At 38.6% G+C, this 17,430-nt stretch overlaps 1 protein-coding gene and 1 non-coding gene across 2 annotated transcripts in view; both read right to left on the bottom strand.

Annotated features, from left to right (window-relative positions):
• Positions 1–17,430, bottom strand: part of CNTNAP5 (contactin associated protein family member 5) — a 973,836-nt gene that overhangs the window by 939,407 nt on the left and 16,999 nt on the right. The gene's annotated exons all lie outside the window — the stretch shown is intronic.
• LOC130019824 (U1 spliceosomal RNA) lies at positions 9,265–9,430 on the bottom strand. The gene has a single exon (XR_008791895.1). It is a non-coding gene; the product is annotated as a U1 spliceosomal RNA (small nuclear RNA).

The following is a 17,430-nucleotide window of genomic DNA, read 5'->3' as shown; positions in this document are numbered from 1 at the left end:
GTGTGAAGCCAACCCTACTCCTCAATCCAGGCGCTACAGATGGTCCTTCAATGCTGCCAAGTGCAACCTCTCAGCACAGAATTAAGAGTAGCCACTGATAACTACTAGCAATATCCAAATGTAAATATTTTTTAAAAAATTCAAAGAGTAGCCATAAAGTATGAAGACACTAGAAGATCCACACTACTCCAGTAAATATGAGATTTAAGAATAATATAGTCTCAATATAGATTTTATTTTACAGTCTTCTCTCCTTATACCCCCTGCCCTCTTCCCTTCTCACAGAATTTGCTTTCAGAAACTCTGAGCCAGGTTTTGGGGGGGGGGGGGGTAGAGTGGTAAAATATTAGCCACCCAAGGTGAACAGTCAGTGTGAGCCTGTTTCTTCTGAAACATGAGTTAGTTTCACTAGTGTTAGGGATGGATGCCACAGTAGCATATCTCAGCTATAATGTGAACTCCAATAGTTTAACGCTACTTAAAATTCCCCCCATATCTTATATGACAAAACTAAAAAAAATACCTCTTGACTCAAGTATCCACATCTCTCCTCTACCAAACACATATAACATGAAGTTAAAACCAAGCCAGGAATCACATGAACAAAATTCCAAGGGAGAATAATTTTAAAAGAAACTACAAAAGGTATTTGAACATGTTTGTTTTATTCTCAAATTAAGAAATTTCTTTGGCAGCATATAGGGTATTTGCTTTGCGTGTGTTCTACGCAGGTTCAAATCCCGGCATCCCATATGGTCCCCCAAGCACCTCCATGAGTAATTCCTGAGTGCAGAGCCAGGAGTAAACCCTGTGCATCGCTGGGTGTGACCCCCCAAAAAAGAAATTTTTTTGGCTCCCCACATTTGTTTCTTCTTGGTTCTTAAAGTTAGGAATGTGTATATGTTTGCATAATAATCCAACTATAGTGCTAACACTTTTTAGTGCATGTTATTTTATTTTCTTCTAATGAATCATTTTGACATCTTCCATTTTCTTTCTTTCATTTTATTCTACTTTCTCATTATGACTTCCAAATAATGGAAAAACTAGACTTTCCAAAATCTTTATGATAATAGCAGTATAAGAAACATTTATTTTATTAGATGCTTTCTGTAATCCCTAGACAAAGGTTGAAGATGAGGAAACATGCTATTGCAGATATTCGAAGTTTATTCTTAGAACTTTATTTCTTGTTAATGCAACATAGCTATCATTTATTGAGCCTGACACTTTACTCGGTGTTTAAGTAATTATGTCAATTGACACTAAAAATAATACCATGATACAGGGTATCACCTTGTGGTCTTTATTTTGTTTGTCTACATTTTAATTTATTTTTTGTTTTGGGGGCTGCACTGGGAAGTGTTCAGGGAGTACTCCTAGCAGGGCTCAGAGGACCATATGTAGTGCCAGGTAGTGAACTCAGGTCAGGTTGGAGGTATGCAAGGGAAATTTTTATTATACTATTTGTTTGGACCCAAAATTCTAGAAATAAAACTTTTATAAAAATGTATATTTGTTTTTTGGCTACATCTGATTGTACTCGAGGTTTACTCCTGGCTCTGTACTCAAGGATTACTATTAGCAGAGTGTAGGGTATCATATCTGTTGCCGAGGATTAAACCAATTGGGTTGTGTGCAAGGTAAGCACCTAACTCACTTTACTATCTCTCCAGTCCCTTGTTTAGTTTATTTTTATTTCATTCATTTTCACAGAAAAACTTTAGACTCCAAAAAGCCAATAGCTAGCTGAGATTTGTAAGCAGCAAGGTCAAAATTCCAGTAAAATCCTGGTGCTCTGCTCACTACGCTAGATTAAGTCTTATGTCTTTCTGCCTACTACTCTAGATTAAGTCGTATGTCTTTCATACTCTTTACTATGCCAAAGTACTATCCCAATTGATTGACATCAAATGAAACTACTAACTACTTAGTTTCAAATGGGGGCAAGGCAAATAAATAAAAGGGCAGCATACACATAGATACTGCCTATATCATATAGTTCTTGTTTAAGTGATGGGTGAATTAGTGGATCTTTGGATCTGTTTTATTTTAGTCAAATATATATACTACTTTTTTTTCTTATCAGTATGCTGTTCTATTTCTACATGCCTCTCAATGTGACTATGACAGTTACCTTTGCTATGGTCAGTTCTCAAGCATTTATTGAGCATTTGCTGATGAATAAGAAATGAGAACAAACAGATGGCCTCAGAATGATGTGGTTGCTTCAATAGTCAAGGTACAAAAGGAAAGTATGGAAATGCAGTGCAAAGATGCCTAGTCCAGAATGAGAGATGAGAGAACAGGCGGGTGGAGACTGAAGGGCATGGGAATTAATTCTTCGAGGGTATCTAGAAGTCAGCCAGGCAAGGAGGGGTTGATGTTGGGCTAAGCAGAGAAAAACACATTAACTAAGAAGAATGAAGAGGGAGGTTTGAGCAGGAATCTGCCAAGAATTCTGAATAAATAGAACATTGAATACAAGGCTAATTACAGAGACAGAATGAGAGTGAGAATCGAGGAGGTCAGCCAGTACGAGGAGAGTCAGGGTCTTGTAGCTGCAGGAAGCAGCCTGATGTGAACAGTTTTTCTTTGTATTGAAATAAATTTAAATAAAAGTAATTGTTGCAGTAAATGAGGGAGAAAGTAAAACTTCATATACCATAGGTTCAATCAAATCTGCCTTCTTCAAAAGCATAGAAATTATTAAATAATCACTGAATTGCAACTTTGGGTTAAAATCTATAAAATTCTAACACTGAAAAGTCTGTGCATTAATTCCAAATTCCTTTCATCTATGAATACTGGACCCTTATTTGAGATGTACTATTAGAAAGTTCAGGGTGATCTGATTCCTTCGCCTCTTGTACCATGACTTATTTGCTCTCCTCTGAGCATCCCTTTGCTCTTGTCCTTAATGTCAGGATTTGCCTGATTGTCTCCTTGAGTCAAGTTTTTATTTTCTATAAGGTTAGTCTTTGTAGTAGTTGCAAGAATTAGGGGTTTTAAGTATAGTAACAGTGATTTTAAACTTAATCAGATTAAATTTAAAGACTATGTCACTGTCTTTTAATTCATACTATATAAATCTTAATTTTAATTATGGTTAATTTAGTCTTAAGAACCTGTTGTCACCAGATACAAAAATTGAGAGTGAACACTTAGAAACCTATACCACTCAAACTATATTATTTTATCTCTATTAAATATAATAGCAAAAATGGAGATTGCATTTTCTATAATACATTTAAAAATTCTGGATTTCTTATAGCTTACTTGGTTATTTTACAGAGATATCAATCTAAAATTATAGTGTCAAGGAGAAGGGTGTGTGAGACACAAGTTCTTTGATAGAAATTATTCTGGAAAATTTACACTAATTTATTATAAAAATGTCATGAGAAAATAAAATAAATCAAAAATACCCAAGCATTTACTTAGAATCTTGGATAGACTGCACAATTACATGCATTTCTCTTTTTAGTTTTTGAGCAAAGACAGCTAAAGTCTGACAGTCCAGGAAAACACCATGGGCCTAAGATTGAGCACTGTGGACACTCTCCTGGTGCCCATTTCATTCAGAAATAGCACACTTTGAAGAGGGCTTGTGTCTCTGCACTGCTTTCTACTATAAATTTATTTCAGTACTTTCCAGTGCCCCAAGCAGAGCAGAGCAAGTGCAACCAAAGCTGCAAACCATTTGTGAGATTGATATTTCAAAGAAATTGAAATTCAGTAGGAAGTATTCTTCATCAAAGTACAGAACTGTGCTATGAAACTCAGAGGAACAAGGTACTTGAAACTGCTCCATATTCCCATCAGTGTCAAAGGCATGGCATCAGGGGAAGGAGCAGCACACAGAGCAGGAGCAGATAACTGCGTGCACTGATGGCAGGTAAGCCTGGGGCCATCTAGAGGCATAGGTACTTAGCGCTGTGACCCCAGACCCACCTTCCTTGCTATGGTCCTGCTAACTGAATCTACTTATTTCTTTGTAATCACTACTATATTCCGTATATTTAGCAAAGCAAGACAGTATAGTCAGGTTGTTAAGCTCATACACTGGGCTCAGCATGTGTGTTATTAAGTGAGTACCTACTGGTTGGTAAGTACTATTCTTAAGGTATAATGTGGAAGCAGCTCTGTTTCACCTTCTTAATCATAGCTGGAAGAATTACTATCACTTACTTACACAGGTGAAGAAACTGAAGTTCAAGAAGGTCCCTGGCTAAAGACGGTGATCGAGCTTATAGCTACACTTATTTTCATCCTCAAACTGGCATTTTTCATTATTAGTATATTTTCCTTGAACACAAAATTTGGCAGCCCTAATTTTCTTTTTCTGATTTGGAAAAAAAATCCACAGGTTTGTGCATAAAAAAGTGAAAGTTACATGCCATTCTAAAAAATATTATTCTGGTTGAAAATAAACTAGAGTCTTAGTGAGAATGTTTCAAGCTGTAGCCCATCTAATTTCCTAATTCATCCCCATCAAAAATGAATAAATAATAACTTCATCACTGTCATCCCGTTGTTCATCAATCTTCTCAAGCAGGTACCAGTAACGTCTCTATTCGTCCCAGTGCTGAGATTTTAGCAACCTCTCTTTACTTGTCCTTCCCTATGGTGCCATATTGGAGGCTCCTTCAGAGTCAGGGAAATGAGACCCATTACTGTTACTGTTTTTGGCATACCGAATATGCCAGAGGGAGCTTGCCAGGCTCTACCATGTGGGCAGGATACTCTCTGTAGCTTGCCAGGCTCTCCAATAGGGATGGAGAATAAATATAAGAGAATACGAGCAATACAAGTAAGTTAAAACCAAATACATATGTGCTTTAGGTACATCAGTGGATTAGAGTATAAGAGGTCTACCCTTATAGTGGCCTCGCTTCCAGGAGTTTTGTTTTATGGTCTCTGGATCTTTGCCATTGGTGGGATTACATGGTGTCAGGGTGTTTGTGGGTGTGACTGCCAAGCTCTTGGACGATGGGGGATCTAGGTGGAGGAGGGCCAGTTCAGATCCAAGTAGGCTTGGAGATTACAGCCCCTGTCCTGCATACCTGGGTTCCTCTTATGGTCCCTTCACGCATGAGGCTCAACTGAGCATGTGGATAATGTTCTTGAGCATGGCTATGGCTTGGGTTCTGGAGGGTTTTGGCTGCTGGGGTTCTATTTGGGGCAAGGAAAGAAACTTAACCTGCCCCACTCCGAGGGGCTCCGGTGAAGACAGCCTGGTGTGGGGGCAGGCTATCTAAAATAATAATTGAAAAAAAACTTCTTTGGGCTCTTTTAGATAAGAATGGTGCTTTGAGTACCTGGGTTCCACATCTTTTAATGTGTCATCTTGTTGTCAATAAACCTTTAATTACCTGTGACAACATCTGATTTGATTGGCCTTGGGAGGCAGCGGCAGCACCAAACCTTTCACAGTTACAGCAAGCTACGGTCTCTATTGTGCATCCATGGATGAGTTCTGGCTATTTCTTCACCAGACTGTCACATTTTTTTTATTATTGAAAAGGAGGACTCTGGGTCCAGAGCAATAGCAAATCAAATCAGGTAAAGTACTTGTCTTGTACAAAGCCAACGTGGATTTGATTCTGGGAATCCCATATTGTCCTATGAGCACTGTCAAGAGGAATTCTCAAGTACAAAGACAGGAGAATCCCCAAACACCACTGAGGACAGTCCAAAACAAAATTTTAAAAAATTAAAAGGAAGACCATTACTTTAAGTGGTTGAGCAAAATCCGCCTCAAAAGATGCCTAGTTTAGCCCCGATTTCAAAAATCTGGTAAGTTGAGTCCCTCTTCACAGTGATAATCAGACCAGGAGACTCTGGAAGCCTTGCTATTACACCACACACAGTTCCTAGGACTGGCATAGGGACCCCAGGTTTACCAATCTGGCCCAGCATAATACACATCCCAAGTTTCTACCACCCAAATTCCAAGAATTAGTCACAGTTACTCATTTAAGGATGAGCTTAGTATATATATATATATATATATATATATATATACAAATATATATATACACACACATATATATATGTCATTACCAGTTATAATTGACTCATGATATGTTATAATAGATTCAACTATTATATATTATGTATATATACATATATTTAAGCTTTTTCTGTAATTGGCTTAGAATATTTTACATACAATTTATTTCCTCTCCCAAATTAGGTACATGCCTCCTTCTTTTTTTTTAAATTAATTTATTTATTTAATCACTGTGGGAAAAGTTACAAAGCTTTCAGGTTTAAGTCTCGGTCATGCAAATATCAAACACATTTCCCTTTACCAATACTTATTTTTCACCACAAAGAACCCAATAAACCCCCCCTCCCAACCCTCCCAATGCCCTGAGGCAGGTGAATTCTAGTTTACACTCTCTCTCTACTTTGATTAGATTCATTGTTTTGACAAAAGATGCACCATTAGTATTTAGAGTTTACACCCCAAAATCAGACATGCTGAAAAGGCATTGTGAAATAGCTTGTTTTCTGCAGCTGGTCACAAGGATCAAATGTTGTCACGCGATAGCGGCTGCACGATTTTGGATTTCTGGTATTTTACTTATTTAAGCCTGGAAGTATTTCTGCTGAGAGTCAGATAATTATGAGATTGGTTTCTGTGCTCTGGAGGCATGGCCGTGCTGGAGAGCCGCTCGTGGGGGGTAACTTGTGACCTAGATAGGGCGTGAAGGACGAGCCCGGAACGCCCCCTTCCCATGAGGTTTCAGTCGCCCCCGACATGACCGGTTCATACCTAGCTTTCCAAAAAGCTCCGAGGCAGCCACCATCTTGCTGTCGAGAGGGAGAAAGGCAGAAGGGAGCAACATCCTTTTCCCTCCGGGAAGGCATGGTGGTGTGGATTAATGCATAGTCCATTCACTTTACTGCCGCAAGCTGCCGGGTTCTGCATTAAGTCCTTGTGCTTCTGTAGGAATGTCCGTGCCACATGCCTCCTTCTTATTCCCTCCTATGACTAACTAATCTATATAAAGCAGAAGTTCCCTGTGTAAAGCTGCCTGGAAATATACTAGGAAAAAAAATTCCCAGAAAACAGACTAGGGTGGTAGTACACTGGGTAGGGCACTCACCTTCCTTGCAGCTGACCCAAGTTCAGTCCTCAGCATCTCAGATGGTTCCCAAACCTCTCCAGGAGTAATCCAAGAACACAGAGCCAAGAGTAAACACTGAGAACCACAGGTGTAGCTCCCCCTCAAAAAGAAAGTTTCCCCTAAGAATGCTAGACAAGCTTCTTTCCTTTGTAGACCTCAGCTGTATCCGTCTGATCCACATATTCTCTTTAAATACACAGATTTTGCTCCGCTTAAGCAGGCTCACCATCCAGGTCAATTATTTTACCACCCTAGGGCTCAGGCCAAAGGTGGGAGCTGCAGTGTCTGGGACCCAGTACCTCCTCCTATCCCTTCATTACCCGTGCTAATGAAGTCTGTAGTCACTGAATTGCCATATCCCTTCTGCAGCTTTGTGATGATCTTAAGCAAGAGACTTTGTTACCAGGAAGGAGAAGCAGTGGAAGACTCCCTAGCTAATCTATTTAATTTAAATACAATTGGTCATTTTAAATCTCATTAACTTGAAGGCAACCTGTCAACTAAGAAAAGAACCTTACCCTTGAACTTAGTTGTATCTCAGTATTCTGAGGGATGGCAGGAAAAGCAACACCTGTCCAAAACACTAAACTAAACTGAAAGCCAAAGGGGCAAAGAGCAGCAGACACAAGCAAGGAAAGTGAGAGATCTGCAGAAACTTGTAGGAACAAAATCCAGAGAGACTTATGCTGGCCAAGTACAGCATGTGTGGAACCTAAGAGAAACCAACAAAAGGCCTGGACATAGGGCACAGAACAGGGACCCCAAAAGACCCCCTTAAAGCTGTTCAATATTAACTTTATAAACCTCTGGAGTTTTGTCTATTTATTTTACAAAATTTAAAGATCCACACTCAGAAATTCAGTCAGTTGTGTGATAACGAATCTAACTCTGTCCTCTGATTCCTTTTTCCTTTTTTGAGGAGGGTTAAGCAGACAGAGCAGTGCTCAGGATTTACTCATAACTCTCCACTTAGGAATCACCCCTGGTGGACTTGGGGGACCATATGCAGTGCTTGAGATTGAAAAGGGGTTGACCTTGTAGAAGTCAAGGCCCCATGCACTGTACTATTTTTTCCAGTCCCTCAATAGCTTTTATTATGCAGGGTTATAATAAAGATGAAATGGGTAGATATATGTAAATTTTTTTTAAAAATTCTCATCTAGAATAATTTCCATAACTGTGAGATCTCTAATCACTTTTTGTTCTTGTTTTTGTCATTATGGACTACTCAATTCTTTTGCCATGGTGGGTGCTGACGAAGGACAGTAAAGTACATGCCTCCTTTCAAGCTGAACCTTGGGGGATTTTAAGATTTTAGTATCAAAGAAATTTCTTTAAAATGGAGATATTAAGTATCTAATAAACTTGGTATTACCTTAAAGAAAAATGTGTGCCCAAGGCTACATCTCCTGACACTGTTTTTTTCTGATTTCCTCAGCACTAGGTAAGAGATTACTCAGAAGGCACCAAAGCCTTCATGTGGAGTCCTTTCCTGCTGGGAAGAAAACTGTTCTCATCTCTCTCCTCTGAAAGTCCTCCTAGCATGAACACTCAATTTCTTCTGTGAAGTGTATCTTGGATTTTAACTCGACCTGTAGAAGTGTAAGTAATTAATGGCTGGGGGCACCTGGCACTTGAAAGAAAACAAAACAAAACGAACACTGAACAATCAAGCATCTTGATTTAGATGCAAACAAAATTATTTAAATTCGATGGGTTCTCACTGGGGCAAGCTAATGTTTAGCACTATAGCACAGTCCTCCCATTGTTCAATTTGCTCAAGTGGACACCAGTAATGTCTCCATTGTGAGACTTATTACTGTTTTTGGCATATCAAGTATGTCACAGGGAGCTTCCCAGGCTCTGCTGTGCAGGTGGCATACTCTCTATAGCTTACTGAGCTCTCCAAGAGGGGCCGAGGAATTGAACCCAGGTCGGCCTCATGCAAGGCAAACACCCTACCCACTGTGATATCGCTTCAGCCCAAGCAAATGTTTAAGGTTCAAAATTTAGAGACTTGCAAATTCTGAATGTTAAACTAATTTGACATTTTGTTCTCTTCTGTAAAGACATAGCAACAGAAAGTACAAAGAGAAACTCTGAATGAATATCTTTTCTTTTCTTCTCAGGGAGAGTGCAAACACAGTCCTCCAGTATCACAAATTATACAGTCAAGTTTCTCACATTGGGAGAAAACGAAGGGTTCAGCTCAATGCTGAGTGCAATGGATAAGTCACGCCCTGGAAAAAAACATCTTTATGATCATGGTATCTCCCCTGCCAGGTAAGTATAAAATTCTAAAAACTTTTAAAAACATTCTTGTGATGAACATAATCAGCCTAATTCATCCAAACTTCTGTGCAATATGCTAATTTCACCTGGAAAAATGATTGTATCTTCAAAATTTCAAAATATCTCAGTGTCCCTGTCCGTTCTTTGTCTTGTCCTCAACTCCTCTGAGGTCAAACAGGAAAACCCAGTCAAGAGTCTCGGAGTTGAAACTATTCTTCTTTTGTGGGTTCTGGATTTGGTTTGAGAATTGGATGAAATATAACAACTTTATGCCCAAAAATGTAGTGTACTCACATGAGCAGCAATTGTTTATCATTTCAAGGCATCTCACATAATTTGATCACACAACATAGAGCACTAGTTGAGGGTTCAGGTAGGATTTACTATGACAAAATTGAGATAAGTTGGAGTGAGATGGAAAATAAAAAAAAATTTATTGGATCAGGGGAAGACTGATGCCAAGTCCTGTGCCTTAAGTAGAAATTGGAAGTAAACCCTGTTCACGCACTGTCCTCCCGTTGTTCATTGATTTGCTCAAGCGGACACCAGTAATGTCTCCATTGTGAGACTTGTTACTGTTTTTGGCATATTGAACATGCCATGAGGAGCTTGCCAGGATCTGCTGTGTGGGAAGGATACTCTCGGTAGCTTGTTGGGCTCTCAGAGAGGGATGGATGAATTGAACTTGGGTTGCCCGCGTGCAAGGCAAATGACCTACCTGCTTTGCTATCGTTCCAGCCCTATAGACAATAAATCAACCCAGAATCTGAGTGAATCCCAACAGGTAGTGAATTACTCCCAAGGACAAATGGGCCTTATTAAGCTGTGGGAAGTTGGGGACCAAAAGATTGTGAGAAGGTTGTCAAAAATATCAGATGGGGACCAAAAGATTCTAATAAGGTTGTCAAAAATAGAATCTGAGAGACTGTAGACAAGAGGAGCTTGGGGGCTAAAAAACAACTCTAGGCAAATATCTCTAGCTATGTAAAATTTTTCTGTAGCACAGTGTACTATCACCAAATATATTATTATATCTTCTTTGAAACACACTGTAATACACCCTGTGTAAATAAGGCTGGGCCTGTTTATTAATGTGTGTGTTTGATTGTGAGTGCAACTGTGTGTGTGTGTGTGTGAGAGAGAGAGAGAGAGAGAGAGAGAGACAGAGAGACAGAGAAAGGTGTGGTGCCTTCTCATCATTGTATTTTTTCACTGTATTAACGCTACAATTGAAAAAGTGGGGTTCAAAGATAAGGTCACCCTGGAGGATATGTTCAGCAAATGTATCACAGTATCCATCATATTGGCAGATCAGATAAGAGCAACCCTAAGGCTTTAAGAAAAATTATGTGAGTTAAAAACAGTGGGAAGGGAGCAATATAAACCTTCATATCCCAAACAATTTCTCAAGCGGGCCCAGTAACGTCTCCATTGGAGACTTTGTTGTTACTGTGTCTGGCATATCGAATACGTCACGGGGACCTTGCCAGGCTCTGCCGTGCAGGCGAGATAATCTCGGTAGCTTGCCGGGCTCTCCGAGAGGGGCGGAGGAATCGAACTCGGGTCGGCCATGTTGGCTGCGTGTAAGGCAAACGCCCTACCGCTGTGTTATCGCTCCAGCCCCCTAACATGGGCTGGAGCGATAGCACAGCGGTAGGGCGTTCGCCTTACAAGCGGCCGGCATGGCCGACCCGAGTTCGATTCTTCTGTCCCTCTCGGAGAGCCCGGCAAGCTACTGAGATTATTCGATATGCCAAACACAGTAACAACAAAGTCTCCAATGGAGACGTTACTGGGCCCGCTTGAGCAAATCGACGATCAACGGGAGGGTCTTTACCTTTACCTTTTATCCCAAACATGAGCAACTTTGTAAGTGTGTATCTCACTGTGATTCAATTAAAAGAGGGAGAAAAAAGAGAAAAGAAAGGCCTCTAAAAGGTGGAACTTAAAAGTTGGTAAGGCGTTCAGTCTTCCAACACAAAAGTAGCTGCTCACAGACTCTAAGCAGAAATGGAATGTGTTTTTTCACCAAAAGCTAAAATCAGCTGCTATTTTGGAACTGTGCTCAAAAAATACTTATAAAATGAATGTAATTTCTTCCAATCAAATGATATATTGAGAACCTGTTGAAAGCTTAAATCTTAGCCAGAGTTTCAAATTCTATCCTCAGTGCTTTGTAATTGAAGGCCAGGTTAGAATATAAGTTTAACTACCTAATAGCTATATGCATTTGAATAACTTAGCTGCTCTAAGTTCAAGTTTCCTTAGAATAGCCACATATGATTGCGGGGCATATTTGTGGTAATTATACAGTGACAAAATCTGACACATAGTAGGCATTCAATAATGATAACCACCATTATGATAAAGAAGACTTGGTGAGTATAATACCTTGCATTGAATCACAATTTGGCAATTTAAGAATTAGGAGGGAAAAATGGTGCCTACACAATAGCACAGTGGGTATGGTGATTTTCATGCACACAGCTAACACAGGTTCAATCCCAGGCACCCCATATGGTCCTTTGAACCTCCCTGGAGTGATATCTCAGCACAGAGACAGGAGTAAGTTCCAAGCAATGACCGATTACCTTTCTTTCATTACCTTATTGTCCCCACAGATAGATGAACACAGATTTGGATATATGATAGTTTCCTATTTAGTTGTATTTTAATTGCAACAAGATGTAAGAAAGCATGTGGCTGGAAAGTCTAAGAAAATGGAATCATATTGTAGGCAATGTAAAGGAAAAGAAAAGGTAAGATGACTAAGACAGATGTGAACATTGTTCTTAGATATTTGTTGTAGCTCTGCACTGTAGCACACTCTCCTCCCATTATTATCGATTTTCTCGAGCGGGCACTGTGAGACTTGTTGTTACTGTTTTTGGCATATTGAATACACTATGGGGAGCTTGCCAGTCTCTGTCATGCAGGCAGAATACTCTTGGTAGTTTGCTGGGCTCTTCGAGAGTGGTGGAGGAATCGAACTCAGGTGGGCCACATGCAAGGCAAACGCCCTACCCGCTGTGCTACTGCTCCGGCCCATTTGTAGTAGAATAATAATTAAAAAGTCAAGTGTCCTGGTCATGGATACTCCAGTGAGCAGAGAAAATGTGAATAGTTTGCTAGTACTTGGGAGTGACCCCTTTTTCCCTACTAATTACTAATTATATCTTTCACAGAGAAAGAGTGTGGTCCTATGGTTATAGTCTGGTCCTGTGTTTATATTATACAATGCTTATGAGCAGCGGAATATTACTTCTTTTAAAGACTTAAGATTTAGTTGTCTGAAAGCTGTAGGAAATGTGAACAAGTATTTAGGCTTAGCAGTTTTACAGGTAAAATCTCAATGTATGGGTCCCTTTTCTAATTCTGTAGCAGAAATCTAGTACAGAGTAAGAGCCATCAACCCTATTATATCAAAAAAGACAAATAAAAGAACTGTATTTCTGCTCTACCTGATTTGAAAATTAAAGATTAGATTGGAACAGATATGCAATCAAAGCCAGGATCCTTATCTAAACTGATCTTTGAGCTGCTAAATTGGGTAGAAAATGCCATCTGAATAGATCATTGCATCTTCCTTGGGCTTTGTAGCAATATCACCTCAAAAGTATATACATTAACACATTGTCACCTTTATTTTTAAACCAAGTCTTCTCAAGAATATATCAAAATTAGAATGGGAGATATGGAAATAAGGAAAAATGATGGTATTAGATAAAGCTCTGCATAAGACAGAATTAATTGTTGCTTGACATCCAACTAACAGTAACCTACTAAGATGATTTTCATGAGCATAAATATAAGCCAGAGTAAACTTAGAAAATCTAAAAGGAAGAATTAATATGTCATTGCATTTCAAAGTTCAAATATGTCCCTATGCTTCCTCCTCATACTAAACCCAAATAATCCTTGATCACTTATCTGTACAAATGCTGTGGAAATCTTACACTCAGGAATTATACAATTTTAAAGAAAATTATAAAATTAAGCAAATTATAAAGATCGTGATAAAGATCAATACATTAGAAATATGTTCACATATTTCTTATAATTCATATAAGTATAAATATAATTTCATATAGTTCTCATATATTCTTATTTATGCTATTTATATAATAGCAGACAATCAGTGCAAATATTACAAACTTTATTTGCAAAATACTAATGACATCTGTGGCAAAATTGAGACCAGGAATTTTTTTCTGTTGTTCTACAGCTTTACTATGGTACTAAATATTCAAATAAAAATATTTTTGTTATATATTATAAGTAGTAGTATTTCTGTTGCAATTAGCACACAATTATATATATGTCATCTATGTACCTTCCACAATAATTTATATTTGTGCAAAAAACAGAAATATTTAACTCAAATAATGTATCAACAAGGGTGAGGATATCAATAAAGTTATACATTCTATTCTTGAGTTTATTTTGTCTCACTTGTTAAGATGTTTCTTGGATTAACTTTACTAATCAAATTCACAGTGCTTTAGTCCCTTTATTACTAAGTGACAATCTGTGCTTAATTATTACAGTCTTTCTTGTCTAGATCTTTTATCAGACTACAAATAGCTAGAAAAGATTTGGTATATAAAACTTAAGCTAAAGCACTTTGGTTGTCAAAGATGAAAATCAAGAATATCATTTGGGTGAAATCTTGTATATACAAACATATGTGCATTCCATGTATGTGCAATATGTCATCATTATGCTTTTTATTTAAATATCTTATCAGTTCTGTCAGAGCATTATTCAATATCTATTTATGTATCTATAGCTAGATACATATTTTTCCATATTGATAACACTCCGATGTTAAAAACAAAATAACATATTCTACTGGTGACTTGCGATGTTAGAAAGCACTTCAACCTTGTTTGATAAACTTCAAAATGCAGTGATATGTAGTATAAATTTTGTTATCAAGAATGTGTTAAAGGAAAACTTGCAAATGAATGCACATATGCACACACAGGCACATACTCGCATATATATATGCATATATATATTATGCCTTCAGCAGGACAAGCCATAAGATTATTTCAAAACAACAAATCAATATCTCAAAACCAAAGGAACCACTTTGTAATTGTATGTCACTTCCTGTATTCTTCATTTAATTAGAACATTATTGAAGGATTTTTATTTTTCACAGGTAATAGTATTTTGATCTCAATAAATTTCAAGGGTGGGACACTGATTAATACTATGTGTGCTTATTAACCACATAATAAGTAATTGTTATGTTCTGAATATGTTACTCAAGAATCATTATGTTCTAATATGTTACTGAAATGACAAGCAGAATATATCTGAAGTTTCACATTTTTTCATAATATAAAGTTACACAGAAAAGAAAACATACACACATCTAAAACACACACACTCACACACATATACAAACACATACACACACACACACCAAACACACATACTCAGATACGTGCGGCAAACCAAAACACAAAGGGTGCTAGATTAAAACTACCTTGAAACATTCAGAGTGAACATGTCTGTGTACCTCCAATTGTATTTATCAATCCACTTTAAAAAACACATTCAATTTTACAGAAAAAATGCATCATACATTTCATCCAAATTACTATTTCATTTCCAGAGAAATAGTCACAAAGTTGGCACTCAAATCAATGTTTGGGGGATAATAGATTTTTACATTTAGTGAAATATCACATAGAATGAATGCACATGTAATGTTCTATTTTGTATGAAATACATATATAACCTATACCTGTGTCTATATGTATATATGCGAGCTGGAGAGATAGACAGCACAGCAGGTAGGGCATTTGCCTGGGCTGGAGTGATAGCAAAGTGGTAGGGTGTTTGCCTTGCACGCGGCCAGCTCGACCGAGCCCGGTTCAATTCCTCTGCCCCTCTCAGAGATCCAGGCAAGCTACCGAGAGTATCGCACCCGCACAGCAAAGCCTGGCAAGCTACCCGTTACATATTCAATATGTCAAAACACAGTAACAACAAGTCTCACAATGGAGACGTTACTGGGCCCACTCGAGCAAATCGATGAACAATGGGAGGACAGTGACAGTGATGTATATATGCAAAACTTTTATGTATGGTATTAAATATTTTAAACAGAGCAAAAGCATTTGGACTTCAACAATGGATCTAGATTTCTATTTTTGGTGGGAAGGTTCAACACCCAGAGATGCTCAAGGGTTATTACTGACTTTGGGTTGAGGGATCACTCCTGACAGTGCTCAGGGAACCATATGGAATGCCAGGGATCAAACTACATATGAGACAAGTGCCTTACACACTGTACTATCTCTCTAACTTCAGTAGTTTTCTTGTAAATGATGACCTAATTAGTCAGATTTTCTATTGAATTGTATCTATGTAAAACATGCAAGCATGTGATATTTTACGATTAGCAGACTTACCAGAATTAGAAACAAAAATTGGCATTAAAATATACAACAGTTTTATTTAATTAGCCACATCAAAACTATGAAAAAAGGTAAGAGGACATTACTGATGGAGGTCCAAAATCCATATTTTTAACGTCTCCATTGTGAGACTTGTTGCTACTGATTTTTGGCATATTGAATATATCATGGGTAGCTTGCCAGGCTTTGCCATGGTGGCGGAATACTCTTGATAGCTTGCCAGGCCAGAGTTACAGCATAGTGCGTAGGGTGTTTGCCTTGCACACAGCCAACCCGGGTTTGATTCCTCTGCCCCTCTTGGAGATCCTGCCAAGCAACTGAAAGAATTCCGCCGGCATGGCAAAGCCTGGCAAGCTACCCGTGACATATTCCATATGCCAAAAACAGTAAAAACAAGTCTTACAATGGAGACGTTACTGGAGTCTGCTCAAGCAAATCAATGAACAATGGGAGGACAGTGGCAGTGACAGTGACAAAAGTTAGGATATAGAAGCATAGCTTTATGAAGGAAGTACTGAAATGCATGATGCCATGCAGAATTTTGTCCGTAGATTTCTGCTCCTGGTACAGGTTTCTTGTCTGTGCTTTGTTTTATTTATCCTATTCATATATTCAATGGGCTGGAGTGATAGCACAGCGGTACGACATTTACCTTGCGCGCAGCCAGCCAGGCTGAGCCGGATTCGATTCATCCGCCCCTTTCAGAGAGTCTGGCAAGCTACTGAGAGTATATCACCAGCACAGAAAAGCCTGGCAAGCTCCCCATGATGTATTCAATATGCCAAAAACAGTAACAACAAGTCTCATGATGGAGACGTTACTGGGCCCGCTCCAACAAATCGATGAACAACGGGGGGACTGTGGCCGGAATATATTCAATACAATATAACAAATAGTTCTTTTCTCAATTTGTTACATGACTAGCATTAGATCTCTTTTAAGGAGGAAGTAAAAAAAAATGTATAGGATGGAGTTAGACAATCTTTTTTCCACCATTTTGTTTGTGAGTTACATTGAATGGCACTTGGGACTTCTTGCTCTGTGCTCAGGAATCACACCTGGTAGAGCTTGGGGAAATATCTGGGGTTCTGGGGACTGAATTTGTTTTGGTGAATGTGAGAAAAGTGCTTTATCTGTTATACTACTCTATGCTCTACTTTAGAGAATTTTAAAAGTATATTCTATTTTATTCATTTACTTTTTGGTTTTGCTATAGGACCATATGAAGCGATGGAGATTGATCAAGTATTGACCACATTCAAGACAGTCACTGTGTAATATCTATCCAACATTGTGATTATTATTTTTTTAAATAAGAGTACTTACTTATTAGGTGTTAATTCATGGACACGGTCCTCCCATTGTCCATTGATTTGCTCGAGCGGGTCCAGTAACGTCTCCATTGGAGACTTTGTTGTTACTGTGTTTTGGCATATCGAGTACGTCACGGGTAGCTTGCCAGGCTCTGCCGAGCTGGCGAGATACTCTCGGTAACTCGCCGGGCTCTCTGAGAGGGGCGGAGGAATCGAACTCGGGTCGGCCATGTTGGCTGCGTGAAAGGCAAA

The sequence above is a fragment of the Sorex fumeus genome, unplaced genomic scaffold (genome assembly GCF_029834395.1).
Source record: "Sorex fumeus unplaced genomic scaffold, SorFum_2.1 ptg000009l, whole genome shotgun sequence".
NCBI classification, from domain to species: Eukaryota; Metazoa; Chordata; class Mammalia; order Eulipotyphla; family Soricidae; genus Sorex; species Sorex fumeus.
This window is presented reverse-complemented; position numbering and strand designations above follow the sequence as displayed.